The sequence below is a fragment of the Neofelis nebulosa genome, chromosome 10, assembly GCF_028018385.1.
Source record: "Neofelis nebulosa isolate mNeoNeb1 chromosome 10, mNeoNeb1.pri, whole genome shotgun sequence".
Lineage (NCBI taxonomy): Eukaryota > Metazoa > Chordata > Mammalia > Carnivora > Felidae > Neofelis > Neofelis nebulosa.
In genome coordinates, this window is record NC_080791.1 from 41,709,726 (window position 1) to 41,732,227 (window position 22,502).

Below are 22,502 nucleotides of genomic sequence, written 5' to 3' on the forward strand. Positions count from 1 at the left end.
TAAATCATGCTTTGCTTTGAATTTTTGTTGTTGTTTTCCTAGAAAGCTTTTGGCTAAATAGAATATCCTGGTAAAGTCTGAAATGGGTTGATTAGCTGGAATGGAAAAGTTTCTTATTTTATTTTATTTTTTTAATTTTTTAAAAAATTTTTTTAACGTTTATTTATTTTTGAGACAGAGAGAGACAAAGCATGAACGGGGGAGGGTCAGAGAGAGGGAGACACAGAATCTGAAATAGGCTCCAGGCTCTAAGCGGTCAGCACAGAGCCCGACGCGGGGCTCGAACTCACGGACCGCGAGATCATGACCTGAGCCGAAGTCGGCCGCTTAACCAACTGAGCCACCCAGGCGTCCCTCTTATTTTAAAGCTTGGCAATTACTCTGTGAAAGTTGGCATGTGTGTATGTGTGTGCATGTGTTGGGGGGTTATTTTATCTTTTATTGATGTATAATTGACATATAACATTATGCAATTAAAAAAATTATTAACATTTATTTATTTTTGAAAGGCAGGGAGAGATAGAACATGAGTGTTGGGGGGGAGCAGAGAGAAAAGGAGACACAGAATCTGAAGCAGGCTCCAGGCCCTGAGCTGTCAGCACAGAGCCCGACATGGGGCTTGAACCCATGAACCGTGAGATCACAACCTGAGCTGAAGTTGGATGCTGAAGTGATGGAGCCACCCAGATGCCCCATAACATTATGTAGTTTAAAATCTTTTTTTTTTTTACATTTATTTATTTATATATTTTTGAGAGACAGAGACAGAGCACAAGTGGGGGAGGGGCAGAGAGAGAAGGAGACACAGAATCCGAAGCAGGCTCCAGGCTCCGAGCTGTCAGCACAGAGCCTGATGTGGGGCTCGAACTCACAAACCGCAAGATCATGACCTGAGCCAAAGTCAGAAGCTCAACCGACTGAGCCACCCAGGTGCCCCGCACATTATGTAGTTTTAAAGTGTACAGTGTGTTTTGATACACTTATCTACTGTGTTACAACATGATTAGCATCTTAATGGTAGCTAACACCTCTATCAAGGCCCATGATTATTATTTCTTTTTTGAGAGAAGAGCAATTAAGATCTAGTTTCTTGGTACCTTTGAAATCTATGATACAGTATTATTACCTATAATCACTATGCTGTGCATTAAATCTTCAGGACTATTTATCTAGTAGTTGTAAGTTTGTCCCCTTAAACAAGTTGGCTATTTTCTTAGTCAACCAAGAGCTAATTTCAGATTCAGAAACATTCAGTTCAGGAATCTTGAACTCCTCAGAATCATCCAATTTTCTTGGAATCTGTGTGCTCAGTGAAACATCTTAACTTTACAGGAGCCCACATTTGTTCTCAGGCACAAACTTAGGCAGCTAATAACTTTAACAAGCTCACTAAAAATAAAACAACAACAACAACAAGAAAAAACAAACAAAAAAAAACAAACAAAAAAACTTTTTGAAAAAGCTTTTGCCTTAGAGAGTGTGAAACACAGTACAAGTCAAAGCAAGAAGTCAAGATGGAACTGCAGGCTTAAATGCCCTGTTCAGAGATTTCATACACAGTTCTTCAAAAGGTGAGAGCTGGTACACTCTTTTCTATGTCAGCCATGTCTCCACCATCAGGGCATCTTTCATCAGGGGCTCTGACCTGAGCCAGACCATGAACTCATGCATAAACTCTCCTGGCCTGAGTTGTTTCTCCACACACACCCCCGCCACTCCTGGCTGTTATACTGAGACCTTTCTCTATGATTCTGTGACCCCAGCCTCCTACCGAGGAGAACATAACATCTTAGTTTATGGGTGTTGGACACCTGCTGTTTACCTCAACTCAGGGTCGGAAAAGAAGAAATATAGGCATAGATTTTTAACATGGGAACTATACCTTAATGAGAGAAGGAAAGCTTGTGAAGGTGAGAGGTGTGTGATAGGATCATGGGACCTCTGTTTTTAAAGCTCTTTGATAGTTTAGGTGACATGAGAGTTGACAGTTTTCCTTGCTTCACAGTAGACTGCTAGGTTCCCCTCCATGCTAAACAGTAATTGGTAGTAACATTTCCTTCTGGGGTGCTGACCTCTTTTCTCCCCAGCCCTTTTCTCCTTTTCTTATTGGAATGGGACATGACTGCTTTGGTTCTCTGCTCCAAGCTATCTAATAGAATACATCCACTGGGGTAAGTTGCATCCATTATTAATGACAGAAGGAAATCAATGAACTATCTCAAGCAGACTTTTATTTTAAAAAGGAACACAGTCATGACCAATTAAATCTGTGATAGGAATTTCCATTCATGAAATGTCCAGGTTGTAAAAAATGGCACTAAGGAGTCTTTATAATGCCTCCAAAGCCCATTAGCTTAGACAAGCACCCAAGGGATGAAAGGAAAAGAAACTGATATTTACTTAGAGCATGTAAAGGGATGTTTTTATATATTCCACTCTTGGTTAAGGGTTTCTCTGAAAATAAAATCCATTGGAAGCAAAGTAGGTAAAGTGACACTTTAATGTCTCTATGTATATATTAAAAAAAAAATCCTCATTAGTAACATGCAAATCTCAATTCTATAACACTGTGAGCAAAACAGCAACATCAGTGACAGCAACACCACCATCTTTCTTCAGTTATTGGCAGATTTGAAAGGACAGACAAGCTGTAATCTACCATCCAGATGAATAATATGGTTATGAGGTAGATAGGCACAGGGAATCCTGAGGCATATAAATCCCATAATAATGGGGCCAGCAAGAATTCAATACTATTTGAATAGTGACTCTAGGCACAATATTTTCAAAATTTACACCAAAACATATCCATGGACAGACTCAGATGAAAACATAAAACTTAACTCTTACCTAAACAATGAACTCATTCTCAAAATCTGAAAGAAATGTACACTCACTATAAGAACTATGGGTCCAGATTAAAAATTGTGATTTGTAAGCATAAAATGAGTCTGCCTGCCTCACAGTATGCAGTAAGACCTTTTGTTCTTTTTCTGTTGTCTGCCTCCTGGATTCTGTGTTCAGGAGCAACTGTATTGATTGGCAGCTGCTCTTTGAGGGAGACAGAGAATTGTTCTCTTCTCTCCAATAGAAGTGTCTCTTTTTATGTTTATTGGCTGGATTGGGATAGTACTGGGTGGTGGTCCCCATGGTTGTACATTCACCCTAAGAGGTGTGGTTCCTATAATTAAAATATCAAAAGGGAGGCCCAGAGCCCTGTTAGCTATGCATCATGGGAATTTTATCTTTCCATCCATTTATTGTGTTCTAAGTAGAAGAGGACTAGACCATTTTAATGCCACAGACCCGAAGTCAACAAAAGCTCATAAGACTTTGGGAATTTCACTAGTAAACTATGCAAACTGACTTGTAAGACAGCTGACAGTTTGAGTCAGACTGAATGGACAGAAACTCTGAGCTAACCTTTTGTAGAATAGATTATTCTCACCCACCCCCACCCAAGGAAAGATTCTATATGAAAACATTGGAAAACAAGGAAATAGCATTATCATACTGAATGTTCAAAGAAGGAGATCTTTGCAACTTATCTGAAGCAAGAAAAATTTTCCAAAAATGTTTAGTATTCTCAATAGATCATAATATATGACTCCTTTGAAACATGTTCAGAAAATCATAAAAAGGGAACCACTGAGATTAAAAACAGGAAAATGGGTAAGATAATGAGGTTTTATAAGGAAACTAAAAATGTAATAGCAGAAATAAAATTTTCAGTGGAGGTAATGAAGAAGACAGTTACCTTGGAAAACTGAATTAATGATGTAGAAGATGAACTTGAGAAACTTGCACAGAATGCAGAGATGGGGGGAAGAAAAAAAGCCCAATAGTGAGAAGATGTAAAGCAAAGTGTGCAGGATTCAATTTAAGAATTGTATATTTTCCTGAGGTTATAGTCAGAATAATCAGATGTAAAACAATCAACAAAGATGTGGCTAAAGAAATCTTTCAGAACTGGAAAGAAGCATAAATATGCAAATCTGTAGGCACCCCTTCCAAAGTCAATGTAAAGAAAACATACCTAGGCTTATCTTGTACAGATTTTTGAAATATGTTTACAAAAGGCAAACCAGTATCAAAAAGGAAAAAAAAAAAAAAAAGAAAAGTTTGACTCAGATATCTCCTTTGCAAAAGCAAATGTTAAAGAGTGTCTACAGAATTGGGTGAAAGAGGAAAAAAAGAGACTCGATAACTTTATACCAAACAATTTTCCTTTGTTAAGGAGCGATTAAGTCTCAGATTTTCAGGATCTCAAAAATATACCACTCAGTCTTTTCCTCTGCTCAGTGTAGTCCTTCCCAGCCAAAGGTGTAAGGATTGCACATTCTAGAGATCTCCTTTCTGCTGTCATCTCCTCTGCTTTCCTGACAGTAGGACATTTATTATTCGTGCTTGGCCCTCGTCACTCAATGCAGATGGAATCTCTTGTTGTTAACATAAAACAACTGATGTATTTGCTCTGTTCCTGTGACTTTGGAGAACTGTTGGGGGACACCCTGCTGTCTTTATCAGGAACTTAGGTGGTATTGCTTGTATCCAACTATGGAGCCAGAAAACCTGGGTTAAATCTTAGCTCTGTTTCCAACCAGACATGCTACCTTGGACAAGTTAGGTAAATTCTCTGTCCCTTAGCTATGCCACTGCATAATGGAGACAATCATATGACATAGGAATATCCTAAGATTATATATATGTATAAGTTAATATATGCAAAGAAGATAGAATAGTTCTTGGTAGCTGGTAATCTTTGTGCAAATATTAGTTATTATTTCAGCTGTTGCTAATGATTGATCATATGCTTCCAACAATAATTGACAAAGATATTTATTTATTTATTTACTTATTTAGAGAAAGAGAGAGAGAGAGAGAGAGAGAGAGAGAGAGAGCGCACACACAAGCAGGGGAGGGGCAGAGAGAGATGGAGAGAGAGAATCCCAAGCAGGCTCCATGCTCAGCACAGAGCCCCACACGGGGCATGATCTCATGAATCATGAGATCATGACCTGGGCCAAAATCAACAGTCAGATACTAATTGACTGAGCCACCCAGGAGCTCCTCAATTTTTTATTTACATAAAATTCAGTCTAGAATCTATGATTTATAATGTCTTATCTGTTCTTTAAAATCTGCACATATAGCATAAATTTAATTTTGCAAAAAATAATTAGTCATTTCTGGGTGTTAGTACAGTTGTTATATTTCTTACCCTTAATTTTTATGTAAATATTTCATAACAATAAAATCATGTGGGTTTAAAGAATAATGTAAAGAACACACCTATACTTCTGACTTATTTAGGCAATAGAATATTCTTAGTATACTTGAAATTCCTTGTGTACTTATCCTTTTTATTTCTCTGCTCCCATTCCTAAAGGATACATTGTTTTGAACTTTATATTTATAATGCTCTAACCTTTTGTGGGGTGGGGGGGGCTCAACCCATTAAATATATTTACTAGCTTAAATGTTTGTGAAATTAATATTAATGACATCATATGGCACATAACCTTCTGCAAGTTGCTATTTTCATTCTGTATTTTTTTTATGATATCCACATACATGAGACTACCAGAGGGCATTTATTTTCACTGCTAAATAATCTTACATTATATAAATGGAATCCAATATTATTCATCTCTCTTGTTTCTAGTTGCTTCTGGTTATATGCTAACACAAATGAATATACTATGAACATTCTTGTAACTATTCCAGGGTGCAAATCTTCAAATTTTCCCAGGGCAGTAATTTTCATTGCTGACTCAAACCTAACCTCAGAGTTTCTGATTTATTTAGTAGGAGGATTGCTGGCCTGGAATCAGGATTTCATGCATCTTCGGGTTAGGGGGTCCAATTTCTTAGGTTAGAATCCTAACTCACTTACTTATTAGCTATGAGAATTTGTGAAAAGAGATATTTAATCTTAATGTGCTTCAGTTTCCTCATTGGAAAAATTGGGGGTGAAAACGAACACATCTCATTGGGTTAACAGAGTTTATGTAAAAAGAGAGTCGTCCTCAGCACTCAATAAATCTTAGCTCTTATTAGAAATTCACTCTTTAGCTCTTCAGTTGTGCTAAAAAATAATTGCTTCTAGAGGCACCTGGGTAGCTTAGTCAGTTGAGTGTCCAGCTTTTGATTTCAACTCAGGTCATGCTCTCGAAGTTTGTGAGCACTGTGTCCAGCTCTGTGCTAACAGTGTGGAGCTTGCTTGGGATTCTCTCTCTTTCCCTCTATCTCTGCCTTTCCCCTACTTGTGCTATCTTTCTCTGAAAATAAATAAACAAACATGAAAAAAATTTTAAGACATTGCTCCCAAATGTTTTTTCAAGGCATGACTTACATATAATAAAACAAATAGATGGATAAGTATTGACAATTATAAACATCCATGTAAGCACCACCATAATTTAAATACAGAAAGGATAGCCCCCAGAAAGTTCCTTCATACTCTTCCAATCATGCTTCCCCAAAATGATAGAATATTTTGCCTGTATTTGAAATTCCTCTGAATGGAATTATATAATGTGCACACTTTTGTGTCTGGCTTTGTCACCAGACAAAGCTCACCTCGAAACCAGAGCTAAGTTAAATGGATTTCTTTGCCATCTATTTTATTGAGTGGATGGGAGAGTGGATGGGGTAGAATTTTTTCTAGTCATTCTTCCAGTGAGGGTATAATTTTTCATAGATCCAAGCTTTGTGTGTGGTTCTCTGTTACAGTTTCCCACCTTGTATGGATCAAAGTCCTTTTCTTTTGAATTTACTTTGGTATTATATCCCAATACTCTGAAGTCCTGGCCACCAGTCTTAATACATTCTGACAACTCTACCTACAAGACCCTGATTCGTTTTTGATGTCTGAGAGCTTCTCTTCTTTTCTTTTAAAGCAATGGTTCATTTAAAAGGAAATGTGTCATATTTTATCCATAATTTTAAGTGTTCTGATAGAGAATATTACTGGGAAGTGTTTGCTAGGAATACAGTTTGTATTGATATTAAACAAAGGGTGAGCAAGTGGAGTATATACCAATTCCGTGGTTGAGGCTATTCCTCAGAGGTGCTATTTCTAGGTATTTCCAACCTGTCACGGTCTAGGGCAGAGAGGCCACTGGTAGTTTCAGAGAAAGCCTCCAGGAACAGAGATACATATGCTGTCAACTGCAAGTCGGACAGTCAGAATGATAGTGCCTGAGGGGTAATGCTAAGAACTGACAGCATCTACACAGCTTCAAGGCTTTCCATGTTCTGGCCCCTCCCTGTTTCCCTCTGTATAATGAGTCTTGTATTATGCACTTGAAAGAATTTCTAGAGGATTACATTTTTTTTTTTTCAAAATGTTTAAACGCTAAGCATAGTTCCTGGTGTGTTTCAGATGGTCAAAAAAAGTTGTTTTTTCCCCTTACTTCTCCATTCAATTGCTCTGCCTTCTACACCCCCATATCCACCCCCATGTATTTATTGGAAACCATAACTCTTCTTAACTATCAATTTTTATTTTACATATGTAGAAAATGTATATTTTTACATATATAGTTTTTAACTTTGTAATTTCCTATAGGTTTTATCTCCACCTGTATATTGATATCAGAGCTTATGTTTTTTTTCTTTGTAATTTCCACAGCACCTAGCACACTGTCTTACATACAATTGCCTTTACAGATTGTTTTTAAGTTTATTTATTTTGATAGAGATATGCACATGTGTGCAAGCAGGGGAGAGGCAGAGAGAGAGAGAGAGGGAGAGAGAGAGAATCCCAAGCAGGCTCCATGCTCTCAGTGCAGAGCCTGAGGTGGGGCTTGAACTCATGAACCATGAGATTATGACCTGGGCCAAAACCAAGTCAGACGCTTAACTGACTGGACCACACAGGTACCCTGCATTTAAAGATTGTTTAATAAATATTCTGGGGTTGACTTGTGAATGCACGATGTGCCTGACTTAAGGACTCATGAATTTACATAAGTTTTGAAAAACCAGGTATCTTGTTCAAATTCAAGACAGAAAAATAAACAAATATAAAACCTGACAGTAAAAAAGTCAGTTCAGGCACCACCCCCTGACTTCCACTCCAAATCAGCTTTTTAATTTTGTTCAGGTGGGCAAAGAGTTTTTCTTAAAAGTTGCTTTTTACCTTGAAATAATTTCTAAACATTCTGATTTTAAATGCCAAATTTGAAATCCCATATACATTAGAACTTAAAGAACAGATAGTTTAGTGGGAGATTCTGTGCACTGTGTAGTTAAACCTTCAGTCCTGCAATGGGTGTGGGTCGTGTGCTTACTACAAACTGTTGCTAAGTGGAGTAGGAGAAGAGGGAAGTACCAGACAGTCACTGCTTCGGAGAGACTCTGTGTGCTTGAGAAGGTAAATACTAAGTGTGGGGTCACCACACAGAGCTGGGATTGGCTATATGACTCTCGTAGCTGTGTGACCAAGAGCACATAATTTGACTTCTGTGTTATGACCCCATCCTACTTTCTCAATTTATTAAAACTCATACATAATGCCTTTATTCTTTAAAAAAATGCTTTTTTAATGTTTATATATTTTTGAGAGAGACAGACAGAGCTGAGCAGGGGAGGGGCAGAGAGAGAGGGAGACACAGAATCGGAAGCAGGCTCCAGGCTCTGAACTGTCAGCACAGAGTCAGACCTGGGGCTCAAACTCACAAACCGTGAGATTATGACCTGAGCTGGAGTAGGACACTTAACCAACTGAGCCACCCAGGTGCCTCCCTGTCTATAATCTCTTGCGTTTATTTTGTAATGTCAGAATCATCTGTTCACCTGAGTAAATGGTAACAAAACGCTGATGGGGGCCAGGATGTGCTACCCTGAAATATGGCACTTGGACTTATTAAATATCTTAAGCTGAAGGAATATTTTAAAAGTTTTACTTACCTTAATTTTTTAAGATTTTTTAAATGTTTATTTATTTTAAAGAGACAGAGTGTGAGTGGGAGAGGGGCAGAGAGAGAAGGGGACAGAGGATCTGAAGCAGTCTCTGAGCTGACAGCAGAGAGCTTGATGCAAGGCTCGATCAAACTCATGAACCATGAGATCATGACATAAGCCAAAGTCAGATGCTCAACCAACTGAGCCACCCAGGTGCCCCCATAATGCCTTTATTCAAGTCTCACATGACTTGTGTATAAAATGGGGATAATAACTACTACAAATGATTTCTGACCATGCACTCAATTAACTTTTTAAATATATCCATCACATCATAATTTCTCATTAAACAATAGTTTTTAAAAACCAACTGTTTATTAAATAAGCTGTAAAAAATATGGCAATGTGGGCTTTGGTGCAGTAATGGATGCTATTTGGTTGTGGATGTATGTTGGTTTTTGTGAATGAGTCCTCTGGAAGCAAGAGAAGATAAGATTCCTCTAATCATCAGATAAAACTACTTGCAGTGAATGACAGTTTACAATAGTTATTGATTTGATGCAGTCTCAAGACTAGAAAGGATGAAAATTGGTGAGGTTTTGAGGACTAATGATAATACTAATAACAATAATATGCTATGGGCCTTTTCAAAATGAATTCTCCAAGAAAATGTCTTCTTTTTCCCATGCCCTTATTTTTCTAACCTGGATGGGTAAAATTCCAAATCCTTCAGCTACCTTTAACAGTTCCTTCATGGATGCATGTGGCTATTTCCTCACTTCATCTGATTTCTGCCAATATTTGAAGTGGTGTTTTCCTCTGAGGAAGATAAATAAAACTAAATCCATTAAAGTCTGCTCAGGAATCACCTTTCTTCATGGAGAGTTCATCTTTCTTTAAAATGAACCATCTGACTGTGCCTGGCTACACTTAAATCTTGGGCTTTGTCAGGATTTAATGTTGCATAGGTATTTATCACATATAAACAGTTGATACTTTTTCCTTAATAGATCATGGGGCATGGAATTCTAAGCCTGGAAAGGACATTAAAAATGATTTATACATCATACCTATATTTTTACATTGCTACATCTATACATATTTAAAGTTTTATATACATATTAGTTCTACTTAATATGTATTTTAGCTTAGATTAACATTCCAGATAGCCATAGGTTTTCATTGCTATACCTCAATGAACAATTACAACTTTGAAGAAAGAAATTATAAGCAAACTTCCAGTTATAAAAAAAAAGATAATAGTAATGCTGAGATTACACTGAAATAAACCATTAATGTATTGCTGATGAGAATCTGAATTGAGACACCTTTTCTGGATATTAATATGTCAACTGTATCAAGCATTTTAATTATGCTTAGTATTGATCTAATATTATGTCTAAGAGGTTACTTTAGGAGTATGTTCAGAGATGATTACAGAGAGTAGTATATGGGGAATTTATTATAGTAAAATATAGAATGATGAAAGTTCATTAAAATCCTAAATGTCTAATAAAAGGAAAATGATTAAATAAATGAGTCAGGGGGCGCCTGGGTGGCTCAGTCGGTTGAGCGGCCGACTTCAGCTCAGGTCACAGTCTCGCGGCCCGTGAGTTCGAGCCCCGCGTCGGGCTCTGTGCTGACAGCTCAGAGCCCGGAGCCTGTTTCGGATTCTGTGTCTCCCTCTCTCTGACCATCCCCCATTCATGCTCTGTCTCTCTCTGTCTCAAAAATAAATTTAAAAAAAAATATTTTTTTTTAATTAAAAAAATTAAAAATAAAAAAAAAATAAATAAATGAGTCAGCCATATGATACAATAATGCAATGGTGAAAAAGCTCATAGCTTTCAAAAGATATATAACAATGAGGGGATAAATGAAAAAAGTATTAACATTTTTAGAGCCATGACATGACCCTGACTTTGTTGTATGTATGTGTCTGAATGCACATGTATTTGTCTATTTAAACAAGATCTTAAAATGGGAGGGGCACCTGGCTGGCTGAGTCTGGTAGAGCATGTAACTCTTGATCTTAGGGTTGTGACTTTAAGCCCTATCTTGGGTATAAAGCTCACTTAAAAAATAAAAATCTTCAGATGGGATTATCTCTCTCCCTCTATTTAGCTCAGTCATCAAAAAGGCAATAATCAGGGGCCCCTGGGTGGCTCAGTCAGTTGGGCATCCGACTTCAGCTTAGGTCATGATCTCAGTGTTCGTGGGTTCACGCCCTGCATCGTTGGGCTCTCTGCTGACAGCTCAGAGCCTGGTGCCTGCTTCAGATTTGGTGTCTCCCTCTCTCTGCCCTTTCCCCTCTCACACTCTGTCTCTCTCTGTCTCTCAAAAAATGCATAAATAAACATTAAAATAAATTAAATAAAAGGAAATAATCAAATCATACAGGATAAACATCTCAGTATTCAAAAGTAAGTTTCCACTCCATCTATATAGGAGTGCAAAAGTCAATATTATGATTCCCAGCAGCATAGACAATGGTTGAGATTAAAGAGACTGAGAGGAAATTTATTTGGAGAAATTGCTAGAGTATATCAGCGTTTCCCCTTCCTTTCTAAAACCTTCTCTGAAACCCTGTGAGGATGAGGTCGGGGCAAGGGTGCTGCCTCCTCACCTCAAGGGACCTGAGAGGAATTTTGGGGAAACCAATCAACAATATCCTGCCAATTGCTCAAGCCAAAAAGACCTTGAGATTAAATTTGACTCCACTTTCCCTTGTATGTCCTGTATGCAGTCCATCGGGAAATATAGATGTCAATATATTAAAAACATATCCAGGATATGATCATGCCTCCCCATCCCAACTGCCTCCCTAGGGCACGTCATCATTTCTCACCTGCGGTATTGCAAGTCTGAGTTCTCTGACTCCACGCTTGCCCTTATGGTTTGCAACAACAACAACACAAAAGCCAGTTCATTTCTATTAAAACCTGTCAGAATATGTCATTGTTCTGCTCAAAATTTTCATGGCTTCCAACTTAGAGCAGAAGCCAGAAATCTCCACAAAGACCTGTGGAGCCCTAAATGTTCTCTCCCTTGTTTGCCTCATTGATTCTGTCCCCTGCTCCTCCCTTGCTCACTCTAGTACTTTAGCTATTTGGTTCTCTTAGCTTGTAGAAGTGTCCTTCTACAATGGGCCTGTCATTCACTGCTTCCTCTGCCTCAAGGCTCTTACCTCCTTTTTCTCTGTGGCTCCCTCCCTCCCCTCCTTAGTGTTTGCTTAGACATCTCCTTCACAGTGAAATTTCCCCAGACACTATGTTTAAAATTATAAACTCTAGACTCAGCTTGGCTCTATACTATTTTTTCTTACAACACTAATCACACACTGTGTGGTCCACTTCCTGGAGGGTGACCATGTGTCCTGGTCTACCTGAGATGGAATGAGTTTATGCCTGACATCACAACGTAATTATGAAGAGCATTCTCTTTCACTGCCATTCTTATATCCACTTTCAAAAATGTCCTGGTTTGATTAATCTATTTATAAAAACAAATATGTCTTGTTCATGGGTCAAGAACTACAGTTCTCAAATGGCAAATGGGCAGTAAACACATGTTGAGTGAATAAGTGAAATAATTAATGAGCTCAGTATTTTCCCCATGAAGTTTGGACGTGCATAAGGGACTGGTGTTTGACCTTTATCTGTGAAACTCAGAGGCAGTTGGCTGTGGCTGGACCTCTCTCTGGCAGTGAAGAGAAGAGAAATGACATCCCAGAGCCAGCTGCCCTTCATCTGAGGACCTGACCCAGGTTCCTGGGTCTCACAGATAAGGGCTGGGTGACAAGGGAAGGGGCTAGCCAGGGATCAATGTTTGATTAATAATCAAATAGCAGACATTTAAAATTAATGACATAAGGCAATTCTTGGCACTAGAAGGATCCTGGAAAGTGTTTAAAATTTATGACTGCAAGGACTATAGAATTAGTCTGAGATTTCATCCAGGGGTAAGCCAAGAACTAGCCTATTGAGGAGATTTCAAAGAATAATGAGGGAAAATAAGAAAGGTGTTTGATGCTTGTACCCTTGTTTATAACTGTTCATAGGTAATATTTAAAAGTATAAGCTAAGGAGTAGGACAGATCTGATTTTTGAAAATTTATTTATTTATTTTGAGAGAGAGAGAGAGTGTGTGAGCAGGGGAGGGGCAGAGAGAGAAAGGGGGACTAAGAATCCCAAGCAGGCTCCAGGCTGTACTGCACACAGAGTTCGACGTGGGGCTCAAACCCATGAAACCGAAAATCATGACCTGAGCTGAAATCAAGAGCTGGACACTTAACTCACTGAGACAACCAGGCACTCCCGACAGATCTGATTTTCAATGCTATTTCTATACCTTAATTATTATGGAAATTTGGTCAAGTTGCTTGTCCTCCTTAATCTTCAAATTACAAACACATTTATGAGGCAGTATTTTTCACATATGAACTTTATTCAACGAGTCTCTATGAATATATATAATTATATATATTTATATATATAACATATATGAGTATATATTTTATATATCACATTAACTTTGTTAAATAGGAAATTTTTGAGAAACACTATAAAAATTAAATTCTCGTTTTAGGAAAAAATAGACTAATTAAAAATATTTTGGTCCACTTTGGCACTCTGTTAGTATGCACTTAGTACTCTGATAGTTCAGAAGACCTGTGCCCTATCTTTAATGGCCTATATCCTTGAGAAGTCAACAGGGACACATACTAAACTTTACAACTATTTGTTGGATACAAATTAATTTTCCATTAAAGTGCTAATGGTGTGCCAAGGAGAACTGGTGTTTTCTGTACCATGATTGTGAAATTCTCATCATTAACCTCCTTTTAAAAATCAAATACTGGAGAGATTCATACTCTTTCTATGAGGAATATCCTTAAATATGTGTTGTCATATTCAGACAAATTTTAAACTTAGTGATTCTGTTCTCTCATTCTATCTAACAAAGCTTGGAGTAAAAGTAGTTATCCTGATGACTGAAGCAAAATAAAACAAAAACACCCATTTCTGCTTCCAGTTATCTTCAGTTTACTGGTAAAGGTGATTTTGGTAGGCTGGCATAATTGCTTGGGCCTTTTTGGTGCGTGTATGCATCCAAAAAGTAAAAATAAACAGAACTTTTCAATGTCCAGAATTAGTCTATTTTGGAGATGAAAAGATTTTTCGGGGGGTGGGGGTGGAGGGGAAAGTGTCTTTTCAAGCAGGCATTCTAGGGGTGGACAGTGTCTCTCTGGCAGCTATAATTTCTCTACTAGACAGCGGTATGTTGTGCCTGGAAGCTGGTGTTCTCCTTTGCATGCTTTCTCTAAAAGTTGCAATTCCTTCTAAAGGCTACCATTTTTGGAAAACATCCTTCTGGCCTTTCGTATTCTGCTGGAGGCAGGGCCAGCTAACTGGGATCTGGTTTGATGCCTATTTGCATGCTGGTTAGATTGTGAATTACAGGAGCCCTCCTACCGGCCCTCTTCCCTGATGCTCTAGTGCCCCTCTGGGTCCACTGCCACACCGCATCCTTTTGTCCTCGCCTCTTAGCTCCTTGCTGAGTTAGACAGCACGTGATAGCCAAATAGCCAAGGCTGATTAGCTGAAAGCATCCTGAAGCTATACTTAAATTTTTCTACCCAAATTCCCCAAGAGGGAAATTTGAAAATTTGTGGGGGAAAAATGTATGTATGATCCTGAGCACCTTGAAATATGATGTCTGGCAAGCTATTAATTTGTTGTAATTGCTGAAATGGATATTTGGTAAGAATCATTTGGTAAGAATTTCCTGGCTGAAATTTCTGTAGGCACGTTCCATGTTATAGACCTCAAGGACCTAGGTCAATCATCTGTCTTTGTTTAGAAGCAGATTCCAAATGGTTTTTCTAGGAGGTTCTCCTATTTTCCTTGGGCACTTCCTCAGACAACTTTTGGTCAAGCTTCCTAGTCTTCATTCCTTTTCAGAGATTCACGATGAACACGAGAGCACCTGAAAAGCTGTAGTAAAGCAATTGGATTAACTTTATTTACTCTCTTTTCTCAGATTTTTCACTGGACAAACTTTGCATGTCACATTTACTAAGATCCAGTAGATAAAATTAGTATTCTGAGGAATGCTTGGAGAAATGATGCTCTGAATGCAATACACATTTTTCTTTATGAAACTTCTGGAGAGCCGCCTCAGAGAACAAACCTCTTGGTGTTGACGCTCTGTAGAATTTTGTTTTAAAGGAACTTACTTTGACATTATGCAGTTAGCCTATGAGGGACGGTAAACAGAAGAGATTAAAAAAAAAAAAATTAGGCTTAGAGATGTTAAGTAACATGTCCCAACCCAGTTTTCTAGGACTGCAAATCACAGTTATTAGCACAGACTCAACAGCTGAACATCACATACATTTATTCTCTTACAGTTTCTATGGGTCAAAAGTTAGGGCATGACTTATTGGAGCCTCTATGTCAGATTCTCACTAGGCTGGAATCAAAGTGTTGACTATAGTGCTGTGTAGTATGAGCATTCATTTCCTTATGGGTAGGTGGACTAAAGGACTGAATTTCTTCCCAGCTGTCAGCTGGAGTCCACCCTCAATTCTTTGCCAAACGAGCCCTCTGAACATGACTCCTTGCGTCCTCAAAACTAAGAAGGAAGATGTATTCTCCTAGTAAGATGGGTTGCAATCATATGAAATATTATAACAGAAGTGATGTACTATTACCTTTATTATATTATATGGATTAGGAAGCAAGCCACAGTTCCCTCCTGCACTTAAAGGGAGGGGATTTACACAAGATGTGGTTACCGGGAATTAGACATCATAGGGTCTGTCACACCAATGTGTCATTTACCATCACACCATCAGACTACAGAATAAATAGGGAAACATTACCTCCACATTTATTTCTCTGACCTTACTGAGGTTCCAAAAACTCCCACAGGTCCTGTTTACCCAGGATCTCAACTTTGGCCCCTTTTCATTTGGACCTCATGTTCTGAATATACATGTCCCCCTACTATATCTCCTACTTCCCAATAAAAACTTCTCTGATATTTGTCTTCTTCTAAGGTCCCCCTTCTTGCACTAAGTTGACTAATGGAATATGCCCCAACAAAACAAGTATAAGTGCAACCTTACTGTATAACATATTTGCATGGTATGCATATTGTTTTCATTCAAAAGAATAGCTCTGGAGATAAGATTTTCAACCAACATGGCATCTCTGCTAATTTACAGAACCATATTTATTATGGCATGTGTAAGAAGCTTGTACATTTTCTGACTCATTCCCCTTCTGTACCCCGGCAGGCTTCCTTTATCTTTGTCCTCTATAATTTTGGGCCAAAAGAGTTAAAGATTGAAATAAAATAGACATCTTAGCCAGTACTTCTTTCTGAACCCCTGGTGCTCTCTTTGTATCAGTGAGACAGGCAAGTCAAGCCAGCAATTGAAATTGCTAAGTGTTTCTCTCAAATGCCTTTGGTCACACACTTTTGGTTATTTCCTTCTGTGAGCCGTACCTCAGTCCAGGCCTCACAGAACACAATTAGAACTGGGTTCTGACAGCAACAAGAAGTCATAGAATATGTGGACAATGACATATGGACCCCTGAAATGTAGCCCTGCAAGTCCAAGATGCAGTCAACCAGAAATCTTTACTGTAATTTTGTAAAAGTTAAATTCCATAAGTAAATGAAATGCTTAGAAAAAAATAAAATAAAACAGGAAAGCTTGAGAAAGATTAAACAATGAGTTGAATAGTATTCAAGCATCTCTGAAGTTTGGGAATAGAGGAAGTCAATGTGTTTTCCAATAAATAAAATATAAGTCAATCTCACAGAGAACACTTTGAATAGCCTTGCTTTTTGGCTAAGAAAGAATGTGTAACATTGTAAACATTGTGCTTATTGAATTTTAAACTCCATACATTTCATAAAAGGTGGCTCTTCCCTCATCCTCTCGAAGGGAATAGAAATGGTTTATATTATAAACGCATTCCTGCATTCAAATACATTTCTGAAGAGAGAAAGAGCTGGGCTGTGGCAATTTTCTTCTGTGATACAGTGTTACTTTGCTTATTGTGAACTTTCAAAAATCTTTACACATTGTATCTTTTGAATTCCATCTGCAAAAGGGGAAATGTTTACTTTGAATAGAAATTCCATTAACCATAATCTGTTCTCATTCTACCTTTCCAAACTCATCTGCTTCTATTTCATACTACCCACCCTTCATTTTATTTTATTTTTTTTTAATTTTTTTTTCAACGTTTTTTATTTATTTTTGGGACAGAGAGAGACAGAGCATGAACGGGGGAGGGGCAGAGAGAGAGAGGGAGACACAGAATCGGAAACAGGCTCCAGGCTCCGAGCCATCAGCCCAGAGCCTGACGCGGGGCTTGAACTCGCGGACCGCGAGATCGTGACCTGGCTGAAGTCAGACGCTTAACCGACTGCGCCACCCAGGCGCCCCCCCACCCTTCATTTTAGATACATCCAAGTGTCATCTGTTTTGTGAACCTGTCTTGACTTTTCTGCAACACCTATCTCATTCCTAGCACGGTGCATGGCACACGGAAAAATCTAAATAATATATGGAATGCCTCAGGGTCATTGTGTCTTTTGGATTGCCTTGCTGCACTTGTCTTTTCTGTATTAAACCTTATCAGTAGGCAAAGGCTGGACTCAAATGCCTTTTTCTCCTTGAAGCTGACCTCCCACTTGGGATAAATTACTCTCTCTTCCATGCCCCACAGCTTATATCTTGATTATAGCAAGCATTTAATTTCCATTTTGTGTTGAGGGAGCCTTCAATCAGAGTTTGGAGAACTACTCTGGAAATTATGATGAACTAGCAAGTGTTCGAAGTCAACCAGGGTTTGTTTCATATTTTAGTCTTCTAGCATTAAGCCTTGTATCAGCTCTCTAGCATCCTCTATTTCATTATTTATCAGGGTGGTAATCTGTGTTCTCTTTTATCTTAAAACATTTTACCTTCAGGGGCGCCTGGGTGGCTCAGTTGGTTGAGCGTCTGACTTTGGCTCAGGTCATGATCTCACGGTTCGTAGGTTCAAGCCCCCCGTTGGGCTCTGTGCTGACAGCTCAGAGCCTGGAGCCTGCTTCGAATTCTGTGTCTCCCTCTCTCTCTGCCCCCCGCACCCCCCCCCCCCGCCTTGTTCATGCTCTGTCTCTCAAAAGTGAATAAAGATTTAAAAAAGAATGTGTAAATAAAAAACATTTTACCTTCATCTTTCCCCCATCGATAAGTTGGGGTTTTTGTAGATTTGCCATTCATTTGAGCTGCTCATATTGGACATGGGAGTGAACCTCTTATATCCTAGGAGCAAAAACAGAGAATAAATGCTTTTCCATTTGCAAACGCTGCCATGTTCATGAGCAGCAGCATGTAGAACACCGACAGTTCACATGAAAAATTAGGTGTCTTGGGGCGCCTGGGTGGCGCAGTCGGTTAAGCGTCCGACTTCAGCCAGGTCACGATCTCGCGGTCCGTGAGTTCGAGACCCGCGTCAGGCTCTGATGGCTCGGAGCCTGGAGCCTGCTTCCAATTCTGTGTCTCCCTCTCTCTCTGCCCCTCCCCCGTTCATGCTCTGTCTCTCTCTGTCCCAAAAATAAATAAAAAAAAAAAAACAAAACGTTGGAAAAAAAAAAAAAAAGAAAGAAAAATTAGGTGTCCTATTAACCTCCAAGTCAGAACAAGAGTCCCTCCTTGGAGTGCTTGTGTGAGAAGCAGTAGAGTGTAGTTAGAAGTACAGATTTGTAGACAGATTTCCTGGGTCTGGATCCCAGATCTATTATTAACTGGGTGTGATGATTTTATGCTGTGTCAACTCAGACAAATTGGAATGAGATTTTATGTACTTCCTTTTTTGAATATTTCTGGAATAGGGTTGGCCACAGAGAAATTTATGCCCCTCTCCGGGTTTGGTAGGCATCGTGACATCATTAAAATCTCTTAGGCATCTGGGACCTAGTACAGTCTGTGATTACTCAGAATCTCTAGGAGCCAAAGCTACAAAAAGATGTGGCTATTTTGGAAATAAATGCTACTGAAAGACCTTTTATCTTAACCAAGTACATAATGTCTGTTTCTTCCACCATATTCCATAGCACTTAAGGTCAGCATATTCTCACAATTATTCTTTATCTTGTATCATTTATATTGCTCAGAATAGTGCTTTTCACATAAAGCAGTTCCATTGAAAGTGGTTGAATTAAAACAGAATGATATTGCTGCAATATTTTTAATAGTGTATCAATTATGAAAGTTTAAGCTTCCTTATGAAAGAAGTAGGAAAGACAATTTTTCTTTCACAAGACATCTAGAATTTGCAGACCAGGGTAGAGATGCCTTCTTTATTGCTACGTCTTCATTCTTTCTATGCTGTTTTCTTTGTCACAATCATGTCACCATTGAAAGATGGCTGTTCTATCTCTAGTTTCCCATTCATGTTCCAGAAAGCAACCTCACAAAGAGAAAAGTAAAAAAAAAATCCTCTGGGGTTTTCTGCTTTTCTGCAGAAAAGTGAATTTCTACTTTTATCTCATTTGCTTGAACTGTGACACTGTGGGAAGGGAAAAATAAGTTTTCTTCTATCTTTCTAGGTTCTTGGAGGAGATCACATGAAAGAAAATACCTGGAAAAACTGAGTAACTCACCCAAATGGCCCAAGCCACCACCTTGAAGAATAGTTCCAACTAAAGCCAAAAGAAGATGTTAGAAATGGTGGAGTGGAGGTTACAGAAGGTGAACAAGAAAAGCAGAGTAAACAAGGGTAAGGTTGTTTTGCAGATTTAAGTCGTTGCTTTCTCCATTGATAGCAGTTTCTAGAAATTTAGACTCATCCCTCTCTAGAGAGTACAGAGAGGGGGACATCCTTACAAATGGAGATTTCCTTTGTAAGTGTAAATGATTCTTACAAAAGGGTAATTTCCTTTTTTTTAAATGTTTGTTTATTTTTGAGAGAGGGAGAGCAAGCACTAGTGGGGGAGGTGCAGAGAGAGAGAGACAGAGAGAGAGAGACAGAGACAGGGAGACAGAGACAGAGAGACAGAGAGAGAGAGACAGAGACAGAGAGACAGAGACAGAGAGGATTTGAAGCAGAAGCCATGCTGACAGCTGGAACTCAGGAACCTTGAATCATGACCTGAGCTGGAAGTCAGCTGCTTAAATGATTTAGCTACCCAGGTGTCCTAAAACGATAATTTCTACTCAGTTTTGAGAGATTTTCCTCTGTCTGCAATATTTAAAAAATAATCAACTTAAAATAATCTTTATGCCAAAGGGGCATAGTTTGGGATGGTATTCAGCTCCCTTTTAACACCCACCCATCATTAGTTGAAAAACAGGCCAAGAAGTGTAGGTTTTTTTTGTTTTGTTTTTGTTTTTGTTTTGTTTTGTTTTACCTTGACACATCACCATCTTGAACAAAATTGAGATTTTGTTATTAAGGCAGAAGGAGAAAGTGGATGTTGGTAGGCAAATGCAGATTTCTTCATGAGTAAGAAAGACTCCAGCCAAATGAAGCATAAAGTGAAGTGGTTTTTCCCTGAGCTCTCTGAAAGAAACTAAAATTTTCTCTCTTTGAACATCTCAGGTAATTCTTTGAGAATACCTATGCTGGAGGAAACTTGGTCCAGAGTGAAGTAGGTTCACAATGAAGGGGAGCAGAATTTGTCACCCTGAAATATACTTGTTTGGCATAAACATTATTTTAGGCTGATTATTTGTAAGAGACAGCAAACACAGGAGAAGCTCTGAAAACTGAGTAGGAGTTACCCTTTTGTAAGATACATTTGCATATATAAAGGATATTCCCATTTGTAGGGTGTCTCCCTCTCTGTACCTGGAAGAAGACTACCAAATCTCTAGAAATCTTATTAGTGGAGAAGAGAGCAACTTAAATCTGCACAACAACTTTTCCCTAGTTTATTGCACCTTTCCTGATAACCTCCCATAATGGGACTTCCATCCCCACTCCCCCGCCACCAGCTTTTGTCTTTAGCTGGAGGCAGTATTTAAAGTGAAGGTTTGGGCCATTTTGGAGAGCTTCTCAATTTCCCTGGGTCTCTCTTATGTATACAGAAATATACCCATGATTAAACTTCTGTTTTTCTCTTGTTAATCTGTCTTTTATTACAGGAGGTCTCTCAGCCAAGAACCTAGAAAGGTAAAGGGACAATTTTTTTCCCTCTCTTATAGCAACAAATCTGTAACAATTGAGTGGAGCTCAGTGAACCAAAACTCTGGCTCTAGTAACCTAAAAAGGAATGAAGGAGACCATAATCATTGTTCAGTAATAAGTCTGATAATGGGAGCCATTGAAATAATTTGTAGCCTTATCCTGGATGTTTGTTTTGTTAGTGAGTAAAAGAGAATATCTGTGTTTCCTAAACTGGGGGTGGGTAGGGGTGGGCATGAGTGTAGTGTTTGTAACTGAATTAAAAAACACCCAATCTTTCCTGCTGTGTGTATTCACTTCTGACACTTCCGGTTATCAAATGGGTGGGATTTTCCCCCAGTAAGCAATTCTCTGCGACACCATCTGGGTGTCCTAAAATTTAACTCAATTCTGACACTGTCTACTGGAGATGGCATCAGATCCCACAGGTTAAGGGCTCAGTCCCTCAAGACTGCCCCTCTCCTCTTCCCCCTCTGGTGATGAGCAACCATCCAGGTGCCATCCAGGAAGCCATCCAGAGTCTCTTCCTGAGGACAAAAGATGTTTCTGTTACCCCAGAAATTCCAGCAGATTTAAGAGCTCGGGGTCAAAAACCAGGGTCTAAGACCAAATGTTAGAACAAAAGGTGCCCCTGGTACTCTTAATCACTTAGGAAATTATAAGGGTTTTAGGAGCTTTGTGCCAGGAACTGCAGAGACAAACAGATGCACATTCTATTATCTCACAGTAACATTCAGTGTCAGGGTGGAATTTTATATTAACCTGATTAAGGACTCGGTGTCTAGTTTTAATGTTGCGCTAGAAGTCAGTTCTGTCTCCCCTGAAGTGGTAAGTGTTTGCATAGGTTTGGATATGATGATTATTAAGCTCTTGCCTCTCGGCTGGAAGCTTACCTTTCTATACCTGCTTTGTGATACTGGGACCTTGTAGATCACATGTCTCCGAGGCCAGCTTGCCTCCAACCAGGCTGCACTGGTGGGAATACAGCAAGGAGATTGGAAGACAAGATGCAGAAGAATGGACTTCTTTTTTGTTGATTCCTGTTCCTGTCCACATCACTCCATCATCTTCCACTCTGGCTTGTACCTGTGGACTCCAGGAGCAGCGGCTGGATCCAATTTTCAGGTCACCCTGATCCAGGAGCAGCAGTAGGATCCAATCGTAGGTCATCCTACACACACACAGTCAAAACACCTTAAACACATCATCTCATAGATACAGCAGCCAGGCGGCACCCCCTCCTCAGAAGATTGAGTCCTGGCTTAGGGGAGGGGTACAGCCAAGAATATCCAAACCAACTGTGAGGTTTTTCCTTCTCAGAGATCTGAGTCCCAGTTCAACGGAACTTCTTCAGGTTTCTAAATCCTAGTAGCCTCTGCTGGTTTTTTTTTCACGAGC